The sequence below is a fragment of the Canis lupus genome, chromosome 4, assembly GCF_011100685.1.
Source record: "Canis lupus familiaris isolate Mischka breed German Shepherd chromosome 4, alternate assembly UU_Cfam_GSD_1.0, whole genome shotgun sequence".
In the NCBI taxonomy this organism is placed as follows: Eukaryota; Metazoa; Chordata; class Mammalia; order Carnivora; family Canidae; genus Canis; species Canis lupus.
This window is the reverse complement of record NC_049225.1, coordinates 69,073,362-69,087,182: the sequence shown is the minus strand read 5'-3', so window position 1 is coordinate 69,087,182 and position 13,821 is coordinate 69,073,362. Positions and strand designations below refer to the sequence as shown.

Sequence of the window (13,821 nt, the reverse complement as noted above, 5' to 3'; positions counted from 1 at the left end):
GTTGGTGCTCATAAACCAGCACTGTCCTAGCTCCTCTGGTCCATAGCATCTAGTAGGGGAAAGAGATTTCTTAAAAAACGAACGAATGAACAAACAAATAACAATAAAACCAACAAACTGGACTGGTATTAAAAGAAAAATGTCAGTTCTGGTCCTGGCTATACTAATGTGTTTTATTTATAATCTTGCATAAATCATGCAAACCCTCTGCATTCCCATTTTCCCTAATTGTAAAATTAGGAATAATAGCACTCCGAGGTAGGCACAGTCACACACAAAGTGATGATATCTATGAGGCTACCATTCAAATGTAAGGTCCAGGATTGTTTCTAATGTGACTTGGTGCAGCCATGAAAGCAGACATGTTCTGGGAGCCGCAGGATAAGGACACAAGAGCTGCTGTCACACCAGGCATATGTGCAGGAGACTGACCAACCTTCCTTTTCACCCTTACTTGGTGCTTTAAGTTTTCAAAGGGACACATTCCAAGTCCCCAGGAGTACACAAAAGCTATTTCATCTCCTTCCCGGGCCAGGCAGGTGTTTAGTTTATTTTTGTATTTGTTGAGCAAAAAGCAATGCAGTCAAATCAAAGCAAAGGATGCCATTGGTTTCCTTTGATGTTGGCAACAGCAGCCCTCTTTATTGTGGCGTGAAAGAAAACCGTTAAAAATCCATTTTCAATTAAAATAAGATCATAGAAAGGACAAGTAGGATGGTGTTTAGAGTTCATAAAATGTATTGTGTCTGCAGGCTCATCATTTGCTCTCAGCCAGTGTTTCAGCAGAAGCCATAACCCTGCCAGGAGCACTGAAGGTGAACGGGTCAGCCTCCAGCCGAGCAGGGACTCTCCTGTCTGCTAATTTTCTAAGGGAGCAAGCAAGAAAGCATTGCAAATTCTAAACATAAAGACCCTTCCATCTATTGCAATTTAGATTGCCAGGAGGCACACAATGGGTTTTCTTTGAAGGGTAGAGTCTCAAGATGATGAACACTTCCATGTGGGGTCAAGTGTTCTCCCCTCAGTTTGTTCGTCCACACCAAATGGCCCCTCACTCAGGGCAATGTTTGGGGAATGGGGTATTCAAAGTTCAGAAGCAATTTACTTTATTCAATACAGTTTCTATCTTCGGGCACCTGCCCGGCCTTTCTGCTCTTTGGAAAGATTTCCGTTTGCTAAGAAAGAGCTGCAGTTGAACTTGCACTGAAACTAAATTTGACATTTCTGGTTTTGCTTGGAACAAACATCTCAAGGAATCTCCAGGTTGATCCCTTGGCTCACAATGATTCCCCACTTGGGGGGTCCTGGACTAGGGATACCAGAGGTTGTAATACAAGCAGTGACAGAAATCAGTCACCCATGAATTGTGGTTGCACAAGTTACCTGAAATGTCACTTTTCTTTACTGCTGGCAGGATCATTTCATCAATTCAGCTTTAGTATTGAGGACCTATTGTTTATTGGGAGTTCTGGTGGAATTCCGTATGCATTTCATTTTAGCAACGGAAAGATAAGTTATTACTTATCAAATATACACTTATTAAGAGGAGATGGGCTCTGTGGGGGAAAATGTGGTAAAATGTCCTTCAGGATGAAAGCCTGGAAACCGCTGGTCTCCATCACATTCATATATTCCCTCCTACCATCAATAAATGCTTATTAGGTACCTATCATGTGACAGTTTTGGGGACAGATACAGGGATGGATACATGGTCCTTGTCTTAATTATGGAACTAATTCTGGAATTACCTGAACTGTTACAAACAGAAATTGCATAACTGCCCTGAACAGCCTTCCATGGAAACAAATGGAGATGTCCGTGAAGCTTCTTTTGGCCTCACGAAGTATCTGCTGGCCTCTTTTTTGACATACACTCTAATTCCAATGGAAACATTCCATGGACTCTTATAAATTCATGAGGCTAAATAAAAACTACTCTCTGAGGACTCATAAGTTAAGTGAGTATTTATCGAGTTTTAATGGACTGCCGACAATCAATATGGGGCAGTAGAAAGAGCAAAAGCCTTAGAATCAGGCAGAGCCATATTAGAGATACTGACAAAGTGTGACCTCAAGAAAGGTTATGTAACCTCCTAAATGTGAAGTTCCCTCATTGTAAATTGGGGGTAATAGGCCTCATAGTGTTTTTGCAAGAATAAGATTAAACAGCACTACATGGAGAGGTGCTGTAGCATAGAGGTGACGAGTGAAGACTTTGGAGCAGATTCTGAATTCACACCTTGAACTCTCATTTATTCTTGTGTTACTTTAGGCAAGTCACTTAAACTTTTCTAGTTTTAGTTTCCTCCCTCATGAAACAGAATGAAAAGAGGGAATTAATGTGAAGAGTAAATGGAATAACACACATATAAAATTTAAAATAATGCATGAGAGATAAGAACTCCATAAATGTTAGCTGTGACCTCATTTTTAGTGTTAATAGAGTACCCAGTACACAGTAGACAGTGAATGAATAAATGTTAGTTACCTTAATTTTTTCATTTTTCCTAGTTTTAAGTTATTTTAAAGCAAGTGACTGAAAAAGTTACTCTCTATATAAATGTATAGTGACCGCTGTGAAGAGTGCCCAGATTCCCCGTTCCAGGTTGAGGGCGCTCATTCTCCGAGCTGCTCTGAGTGTTGTTGGCAGTCAGCTCTCAGTTGAGTTTCTGTCCAAGAACTGCCCTCAGCCAAAGAAGGCCACCTTACTCAAGATGACAGACCCTCTCTGGGGACAACTTGAATCATCTCTGGGGTTAATATAGAGGCACTTGCCTCAAAGTGGGACAATTCTGAAGGTTCAGCCCAGCTCCAGAGCTTCAGTGGGCTTGGCTGAGGCCTTTGTTGAGAACAGCCTAGCTTCTCCCTCTGCCCAATCTTGTTTTCTTCACCCTTTTCTAGGCATGGATCCCAAGGGAGTTCCCAGAACAAAATCTCTGCATACAAATCTCAGCATCTCAGAGTGTCTTTCTTGGGAAACCCTCAGTTTAGATGGCAAGAAATTCTGTGATAAGAAGACTTTTTCTTTCAACCCAACTAGGAATCAAGAGTGGTCTTTGGAAACCTTAATGAGACAGAGAAATTAAAACTATTTCCATTTCCAAATACAAACAGAGTGGGTCTTAGGCTGGTTTGAGGTATTTTTTGGAGGGAGGGTGGCAGGGGATCACTTGGGGAAAACTGAATTTATGCTTAGTGCCAAGCACAGTGCAGACTCACATGGGTACCTCTACTTCCTCAGCAAAGCGGGAAGGCCACCAAAATTAGACTACTTAGAAATAGCTACCACACAGTCTTACTTTAATCATCTGTTAGAATTTTCCTCTGGATGTCATTATGCTATGAATAATATATCAGGCTCAGAAAATCTAAACCCACTTCTAAAGAAAATGTTTGTCATGGTCACTCTAATGGAAGCTTTTTCCAATCCAAATTGCTCAGCAGAAGCTGGGAGGAGGGTATTTATTACATCATCACAGCCTTTTGTGTATAGTACTTTGTGCAACTCCATGTCCCTGACACATTCTTTCAAAGATAAATGTGGTTATAGCATCCAAATCAAATGTTCAATTTTTTAAAAGGCCAAATCCAAAAATTTCACATTCTTTAGAGAAAATGCTAACAGGTAGAATGAACAAACACAGAACTTAATTTCATCATAATATCCCAGGTGCTAATGTTTTCATGAGTCTGTGGGTCCATGTAATCATGCATAATTATCAGGGGTGATTTCTTTGGCCTTTTCTCCTTAAGCAGCAACAACTGCAGGTGCAAGGGGGAAGAGGATATGCCATCTATTCCGCAAGAGAATAATCCATTATGCTATTAATTCTATAGTTTCCTCCTGACAGTGGTCTTACAAAGTCAGTCTTTTTAAAAAAGATTTAATTATTTATTTGAGAGAGAGAGAATGCACTCATGCAAGAGTGGGGAAGGGGAGGAAGGGGTAGAGGAAGAGGGAGGGAGAGAATCCTCAAACAGACTCCCCACTGAGTGGGAAGCCCTAGGAGGGGCTCAAGACCCTCAGATCATGATCTCAGCCGAAATCAAGAGCGGAGGCTTAACTGACTGAGCCACTCACGTATCCCTCAGAGTCTTTTAATAGCACCAAAGAGTGCAAAGTTTTAGGTCAATTAGCCTAAGAAGAGTGTTTTCCATTGTGTTATCTGTTCATTACATCTTTAGGAAATCATGTTACCTGACACTTTTTAAATTGTCCACTTTAGTATTCTTTGTTCCTAGACACTTAAATTGCTAAATATTGCTAAACTAAACAGGTGCCATATATATATAATTTGTTAATACATTCTCCCTATTCCTTGAACATTTTTTCCTTGAAACGTTTAGAAAAGTGACAGAGGGTATCAGGTTTGAAAATACCCTTAAGACATTTATAAACAGAGGCACCTGGGTGGTTTGCTGGTTAAGTGTCTGTCTTTGACTCAGGTCATGATCCTGGGGTCCTGGGATCAAGTCTCAAATCAGGTACCCTAGGGGGAGCCTGCTTCTCCCTATGCCTATGTCTCTGCCTCTCTCTCTATCTCATGAATACGTAAATAAAATCTTAAAAAAAAGATTTATAAACAGTGACCATATTCTCCATAAAAATATAGAGAATTTTTATAAATGGAGTTCTATGGGACAGTGCTTCATGAAATATTGAAAGATATTCCTAAGACAAACAAATACTCCTAGGGTCAAATACATATAGGTAATGTTGAAGCCTCTTTGATGTTCACAATACACGTAGTAGTATACTAAGCATATTTTCATATTAAAAGCATTGAGATGTTATTGAATAAGTTAAAAAGGTCTTTCCCTGTTTCCAAACTTATTTGACCCAAGGACAGTCCCACAACTACCAATATGAGTGCACGCACACACACCCTTTTTCTTTCTTCCTATAAACTGCCAATGGACATCTAGTGGGTCTCATCTTTTATAGAACACTGTTCTGGAATTATTGCACTACAGCATCATCTTCAAGGGCTCAACTCTGCCATATGTTTCAGGGACTTGAAATTCTCACAGTCTCCTGAGTCAGACATATTTGGACTACTCCTGCTATTAGAAGGTTCTTTCTGACCACCCACTAGTCTCTCTTAGGTTCATCCAGAACAAGTCTATTCCTCTTCCACATGATACTCATTTAAACATTTGAAAATAACTGGGACTCTCCTGCTCCTCCATCTGTATCTTCCCTTCTCCATCTGAAATATCCCATTTCTCTCTCTGTGTCTCTCATGCATAAATAATTAAAAAATTTTTTTTGAAATATCCCATTTCCTTCCCTGATATAATTCAGTTTAGAAAATTCTTATTGTTCTGTCTCTTCTGAACACCCCACTTTGCCTATACTTGCTCGGAAAGAGGTACACGGAAAATAATACAACTTTCTTACTTGGGTGTAGAGTAGAACAGAGTATTTCCACCTTCATTCTGGATTACGATTGTTTTCTTATCTTGGTCAAAGATCATTTTGACTATTTCTCTTTTAATGCTTCCAAGATCTTTGAATTTTCATATTTTCCCTGCAATTAGCAGCTTCTTCTGAAGGAAGCAGGAAGGTATTAGGCAGTGCTAGTAGAGGGGAAGGAGCTCTGCTTTTAGAAGACTCAACACAAACTTGATACCTTCCACATTCTTCTCCCAGTTTAACTCAGGGAATCTCCTCTCTGCTGCCAAGGAAGATATAAAGGATGAAGCAGCTGAACTCCCACTAGAACTGTAGGAAAGCCCTCAAGAATGGTATGAGGCTGGATGGTGGCTGGAGACTAAGGAGTCGGAGAAGATGAGAAATGGAAGTTTTGATCTTCTCAGAGATAACTCCAGTTGGCAGTAGCAATGGTGTTGTCAGGGAATGTTAGCCATCCAGGTAAGTTTCCTCTGGGTTGCTTTAGAGTTAAGATGTCAACATCAGAAGAACTTGTACAGAGACAGAGAAATTTGAAATAATGTAATTTTTTTTTGAAATTAGGAATCAGTATGCATTGTGAATATTTGGCCATGTAAATGATCTGCCTGCCTGATTGAGTCTGCACTTAGCAAATACAGAGGTGGGGTATGGCAAGGTGACATGGTGACAATAATGCTGCTTTCCTTAGGGCTGGTGTTCACTCTAGCCTTAATTAAGTAATTAATTAACTAGCTATTGATTCTAAGAGTCAATGAACATAGAATGTGCTATATGAAAGATGAACATTGTTAGCAACAGTATCTGGTTGAATTTTAGGGAAGAGTTTGGAAATGTGGTCCTAAAAGAACAATCGCTACACTTTTTCCTTAACTAAAATCTTCCTTTATATTAATATATAATGATAGTAAAATGTTCCCTCTCCCCTCATCAGTGAAATAAAATGCTCCTTCATGGCAGACCAGTCCTGCGTTATCTCAGGGGAGGTCTGCAGGGATAAGACTTTAAACATTGTTATAGGATTGATTCAGGCTGGAGTAGAAGGAAAGACACTGGCACACAGAGGTGAGAGGAGCTTTCTGCTGGGGGCGTGGAGTTGTTGAAAATTCAGAAAAGGGGCTGCTGTGTGTGTGTGTGTGTGTGTGAATCTCAATTAACTTCCAAAATTCTATAGTCACTCCTACAACTGCATTAACCACATGTTTTTATATAGATGCTGCTCTCCTGGGTCTTTCCATCAGCAGTACTTCTGTGAAATAATGAAGAAGCAGTTTCATTTAGGGAATGAAGTAACCGACGTGTACCCCAACCTGCCTTATACCAGTGCATTTGCTTTCAACTGAATTTTGAACTTGACTGCACACAGTGTCTTTGAAAACAGTTAACATGATGCTGTGAAATTAAATAACTAATATATTAAAATATCAAGACTGCCTTAGAGACAACGAAATATATTTTATATACAACTGAAACATCAATTAACTGATTTATCAATTAACCAAAAGTCGGAAAATAATGCTAGGTGTCTTAGTTTCTCTGCTCTAGGCAAGAAGTACAATTATAAAAATCCTATATATCTTCACCATTATAGGATGGAAACTTTTCTTTCAAACAACCCAAGTTCAAATTTGAAAAGGAACTTAAAAGGGGAAGTTGGTGGTGAATGAGACAGCTGCACTAGTGACAGGCATTGTCTGTGATGACTTACGGGCCAGCTGTTCCTCACTTTTACCCAGCCCTCCCCTGGGGAGATACAAGGCCATGGAAGAGCCTTCTTCTTCAAGGTGGAATAGTCTGACAGGGAACTGTTTCACAAGGACAGTGCTATTTTCGAGTGAAAGAATTAATGAATACTTTTCAACTAAAAGTTCAAATCAGCAGGAAAGAACCTAAAGAATAATTCTGCTAATTTTATTAGGAACTCATGTCCCACTGGAAGTCATTAAGTGGAAATCATTTGAAAATATCTTCAAATGTGTGACTTTCTTAGCTACTACTAATAAGATGTATTTTATAACAGGTTTTATTCCTGGTATTCCATTCCACTTTAGGGAATAAAAAGGGGTTGATATTTGGGGCACCTGGGTGGCTCAGTTGGTTAAGCATCTGCCTTCGGCTCAGGTCATGGTCCCAGGGCAGGGAGCCTGCTTCTCCCTCTGCTGATCTCCACCTCCCTGCCCAACCCACTTGTGCTCTCTGTCTCTCTTTCTGTCAAATAAACATCTTTAAAAAAAGAGAGGGGAAGAGTTGATACTTAAAAAAAGAAACAGAAAATTTTCTTAATATCTTATTGAAGTGTTTAGAACAAATATAAAATCATTACTCATAAAATGCTTGCCATTTTTAAATGCTCTTCGTTACTATTTTTGAGGAAATAAAGAAGGTCCATAATGCTGATTTACTTTTCTTAGCTATGTCATACTATTATATCTAAAGGAAGTGAGTGGAAAACAAAATCAGTAAGAATGACTTGAGAATTATGAATCCTTGAATCTGAACCTGGCTCTACCACTAATGGGCAACCTAAAGAAGATAACACCACCAGTATCACATTTCTACACTGCTACATTAATGTCCAGAATGACCAGCTTCCTTCCTATGAAAAAGTATTTCTTAAAACCAACTTGACTTGAGCCATGTCTGCCAATGACCATCTCTGTCTGTGCAATGTGCAGGATAGAAATAATACCATTCCACATCTGAGTTATTGGGAAGCTTAGATACAATCATGACTCTGAACACCCTTGAAAATTGCAAAGAGCTCTACAAATTTAAGTTATTCCACTTATATGAATTACTTTGAATTCTGCAAACTCCTTGCCTTCAGCTGAACTTTTCACTTATAAATGGGTCGGCTTGACATTGGGTTTTCAATGTTTGTTTGCTCAACCTTGGCTAGGCATCATTCCTCTCACCTTATTGGAGGCCATAAAGGAGGTGGGGAACTAGTCAAGGCTAGAGAAGAGAAGAGAGTTTCTATCAGTTCAGTCTTTTTGTATTTAGAATCTTCTTTATGTTGCTAACATCAAATAACTTGAATAAAAATGAAGTTGGAGTCTTCTAGTTAGGTACATAGAGGCTATAAACCGAGATTCTAGAATACTGTTTTGGGACCAAATAACTCATTTGGGTTCCAAAGGTGCTCATTTATAGTAACATTTTCTTATTTAAGATACAAGACCACATCCCATCTGTTGGGGTTTCTACTGTGCACAAGAAAACTTTGTTCTATTCATTATTAAAAAAATGAGACTTGATTATGGGACTGAAGCTTAGTGAGCCCCTGTCTTCTTATTTATCTATTAAAAAAGTAAATCTAGGTAGACAGTAAAGGATCATTCCCTTTTGGAAATGAGCACAGCAGCAAGCAGATATGATTGTGAGGGCACTGTCCCTTATAGGGTGATCGATATATCCTTTAATTGATCAAGTCATGGTAACATTAACTCACACTCTTAGATCTTTCTGGCTAGTGATGCTGTGGTTCTCAATTAAACCAAATGCTACTGCTTTGTCTGGTACTTTGCTAGGTAATGGAGGCTCTGTTCTAGGTGCTGAAAAGTGAACTCAGAAGAGTATATGGAGATGAGACTTTAAAGTTTCTAGTTTATTTTATTTTTTAAAGATTTTTTTATTTTTATATTCATGTTAGAGGGGGAGAGAGAGAGAGAGAGGGAGAGAGAGAGAGGCAGAGACACAGGCAGAGGGATAAGCAGGCTCCATGCCAGGAGCCCAATGTGGGACTCGATCCCGGGACTCCAGGACCATGCCCCGGCCCAAAGGCAAGCGCTAAACCGCTGAGCCACCCAGGGATCCCCTAAAGTTTCTAGTTTAAACCAGAAAACATATACTCAGGAAATGGCCCTAGTTTCAACATTCATGCATTAGTTAGATGTTATTGATTCTGTCCACCAATCTCTTTAACAATGGTTCAGAAAAATTTGGGCCTCAAAGAGCGTGAGTCACAAGATAGTTTGATGATTAAGATGAAGGCTCATAAATATTTCTTATTGAATATACAAAATAAGATGCCCAGAATACTTTGTAAATTTTGTGTTGATATTCAATTATCAGCTTCAACATTTCATCCTTCATCTCTTTGTAATACATCAAGTCAACAGCAATTGAATTTGTAGAAAAATTTCAAAATTGAAGTAAAACTCCCAAGTGCAGCATAAAAGTAAACACAGTCAATGGAAAAGGAGCTGGTTCATTCTAAAACTGAAATATATATAATTTTTGTAATGTACTTAGTTATTTCAGTAAGTTCATATTGTTGCTTCACATATCAAGAAACATGAGCAATGGTGTCACCTTTTCCCCCTCTTTTTTTGTATTTTATCTAAGGATAGTATCTGGACAAAAGTAAAAATAAGTCCAGTATCTGGACTGGTGGCTATCTGGATGTGTCCTAGAAGTCTTCACATTCTCAAAAGTGTCAAATTGGCAGCTTCAAAAATCTGTTCTTACCTGAATGTGAGTAGTATGACTATAAAGTTTCCTTTCATCTGAAGTATGTAAAAACTTAATGATAATTAATTCATCATGGTATATACACCTGTGCTGTCAAAACTGCTCCAACTTCACACAGGCTGTGGGGATCCTCAGAGTTAAACCGAGATAGCTCCAACTTTCCTGCTCTGAGTCTTTACCCACTGACTGGGCCTTAAGGGCTTGGATACCTGGTGACCATTTAATACACCTCAATAATATAGGGAAACTGGACTAAAGATACTAAAAGCATATTCTTTCCTTTAAATGGAGTGACTATCTTTTATTACTCAACCTGAAGATTTTATGTTTACTTGAAATCTAGTTTGTTTTGCTTCAAAAATCTTTTCCATAAACAGAAAAAAAAATCCACAACCCAAACAAAATATCTTTAATTATCCAATGAACATTTTGAAAATGAATTACTGTTAGGCAAAAGGAAAATTAACTTTGTTTATATCCAAAGTGTCTTTCTTTTGTCTAAAGTAAATGGTCAATTCAATTCTGAAGTCAAAAGTTTTAACCTCAGTAGGTGGTTCTATGTTGCACAGTCACAGAAATCACTAAACTCAGCATGTATCTATATCCTGAGCATTGGAATGAAATAATTTAAAACCATAACACATGTCTAGACTGAGAATATAAAAATGAAAATCCAAAATGCTTGAACCTGGAGAAAATAAAGAATGGCATCGACTAATAGTGTATTCTGACATTTTTCTGATCTTAATGAAAATGTTTTTCAGTGTCAAGTCATATTAAAACATTTCCCCCTAAAGCCTAAGCATATATTTGCTATATACAAGGCAAGCATTTCCATGAATTGTTATTTACTGGCTTAAGCTGAATTGGATGATTCATTTGTTTGAAAAGAAAAAATCGTCCTTACACTTCAGGCATCTATTTCAATTTCAGATAAGTAACAACAAACTATATTGCTCTTTCCCATCTTGTATTAGCCCTAAGTTTTAAATGTCATCTATGATTCTCCATTCACCAAAAAAACCCATTATCTTGGACTGAAGAAATAATCTTTCCAAGTTGATGTTCTGAATTAATGGGCATGTTTAAAAGAAATGATTTCAGATGGGCTTCTAAAACATGAATAATAAATTGGACACAAAGGCAAGCATTAAGCTGGCATTTAAAATTACTTCCATGAACACAGGATAGAAGAAGGCAAAAGATAGCCCATCCAATATTTTATTGACATATTTGGCCAAAAGACCAAGCACTAAGTCAACCATCTAGAAATGCAACTTATTTTTAGAAAGAGTAGACTCAATAATTAAGGTTTCAGATTTCTTTAGCTCTCATTCAGATATAGGATAGGACTTTTTACATTTCCAAATAATCAAGTCATCAGTTGAAGAAATATTTGCATTTAAATAAAAATGTACTTCCATTTTGTCACATGCAGAAATAATTATTTTTCTTATGTTTTGTGTTCAGCATAGTTCCCATTGATTTGCTCTTATAACTTTAATTCATTAGTTTGCCTAGAAATTACTTTATTTTTTAAAAGACATTATTTATTCATTCATTTGAGAGACAGAGAGAGTGACTGTGGTGAGGAGCAGAGGGAGAGGTACAAGCAGGCTCCATACCCAGTGTGGAGTCAGGACTGGAGCTGACCACAACTCTGAGATCATGACCTGAGCCAAAATCAAGAGACAGATTCTCACCCAACTGAGTCACCCAGGTGCCCCTAGAAATTGTTCTAGATAAGAAATACATAAATGCAACTGATGCGTGTGGTTTCTATCAATTAACAGAAGATCACTTATATAAAAAAGAAATTACCACTGAGTACTAAAAATTAAAATTCCAAAGTTTCTATTGGAAAACTTTCAGCTCAAATCTGCAACTATGTTTGGTTTGATTTAAGAAAAGCTTCTTAATTTGTGTAGACTAAATCATGTTTTAAATATCATAATTCTCTTTTACTTCATATAATTAAATCTTATATTTCGTTGCCCTAAACTAATACTAATACTGATTCATTTATTGATTGATTCGGTACATATGTATTGCCCACCTATTCTGGGCTCTAGATGCTGGGAAGTTAATGATAAATACAATCCATTTATTCCTTGCTCTCACATAGCTCACAGTTTAGTGTTGTGTGTGTGTGTGTGTGTGTGTGTGTGTGTAGGCATTAACAAAATGATCACAAAAATAATAGTGTAATTACAAACTCTGGAGAGAGATATGTAAGGAAATTGAATGGTTCTATTAAAGCATGTAATAAGGCAAGGCTAACCTAGTCAGGGAAGTCAGGAAAGCAACTTGAGTATTTTTTCTTTTTTCTTTTTAAGATTTTATTTATTTACTTAGAGAGAGAGAGAGATAGGGAGAACACACAAGAAGGAGGGCGGAGGAGAGGGAGAATGAGAGGGTGAAGCAGAGTACCTGCCAAACAGGGAGACAGACACAGAGCTCAATCCCAGGACCCCGGGACCATGACCTGGGCCGAAGGCAGATGCTTAACTGACTGAGCCACCAAGGCCCCTGAGTATTTTCTTTTTCAAAGTCTAAACAGTAATTGATGAAGTAAATCAACATTAGATTTGTTTCAAAATGAAATTATCTCTGTAGACATGGGTTTTCTTTGAGATTCTCCAAATCATGTTTTGGCTCTATTTAACCAGACAATACAAAAGAACTTGAAAGCAAGAATGGAGTTCAGGGAGTATGTAGTCCAACCCTCTTATTAGATGTAGAAACTATGCATGAGAAAGGGTAAGTAGCTTGTCCTTGTGTTGTTTTCATTTAGCACCAGAGCTGAAATTGGAACCCCATTATGCTAAAATCTCATCCAGAGTGCATCTCTCTCATCCATACCACTCTGGGTGTGGCTTATCTAATGTGATCTACTCTGATGCACTAAGGCAATAACTGAAATAGCAAATGTGATAAGAGAGGCTAGAGAATGAGAATATTCATGAAGGAACAATTATTTTCTGAACACAACCTCTTATTAAGCTCAAGCCACTGGTGAAAGAAAAATATAGCTAATGCACACAATCAAATATCTTGGTAAGTTTCCAATTACTTATGTTTCATCTTTTCCCCTAAATTGTGCACATAGTGTACATGCATGCATGTGTGTGTGTGTATGTGTATATGTGAATTTTCAGGTTTAAAGTCATTAACTTTTGTAGATTTCTATTCTTTTGCTCAAATCAAAACTGACATTAAGTCATGGCCAACCCATGTTTAATTTTTGTAATATACTTATGGTAAATGGATATTTTTAATAGACTCTATTTTTAAGAGAAATTTTAAGTTTACAGAAAACTTACATAGAATATAGAGTAAGCTCCCTTATATACTCTCTCTCACCTCTCCACATATACAGTTTCTTCTGTTACTAACATCTTGCAGGAGAGTGTTATATTTGTTACAACTTGTTACAATATTGATATATCATTATTAACTAAATCCCATAATTTTTATTAGGATTCATTCTTTGTGTTGTATAGTTCTATGGATTTTGAATGATGTAAAATGTCCTGAATCTACCAGTACAGTGCCATAGTTTTGCTGCTTTAAAAAAGCTGTGTTCCCTCCATTCAACTCATCCTCCCTTCCCCTAAACTCTTGGCAACCCCAATCTTTTACTGTTCCTATAGTGTGTGTGTGTGTGTGTGTGTTAAAATACACATAACATAAAATTTACAATCGTAACCATTTTTAAGTGTACAATTCAGTGGTCATTAAATACATTCACATTGTTGTGCAACCATCACCACCACCAGACTGTCTCTATTCAGTCTATCAGACTGTGTAGCTTTTCCTTTACCAGAATGTCATTTTGTTGGAAACACAATATGCAGCCTTTTCAGGTCAGCTTCTTTTACTTATCAATATGCATTTAAGTTTCATCTATGCTTTTTTCATGCCTCATTTCTTTTT

The 13,821-nt window shown here is 37.6% G+C and overlaps 1 protein-coding gene across 4 annotated transcripts in view; it reads right to left on the bottom strand.

The window, feature by feature from the left end:
* Positions 1-13,821, bottom strand: part of PLCXD3 (phosphatidylinositol specific phospholipase C X domain containing 3) — a 184,602-nt gene that overhangs the window by 35,274 nt on the left and 135,507 nt on the right. The window lies entirely within an intron of this gene.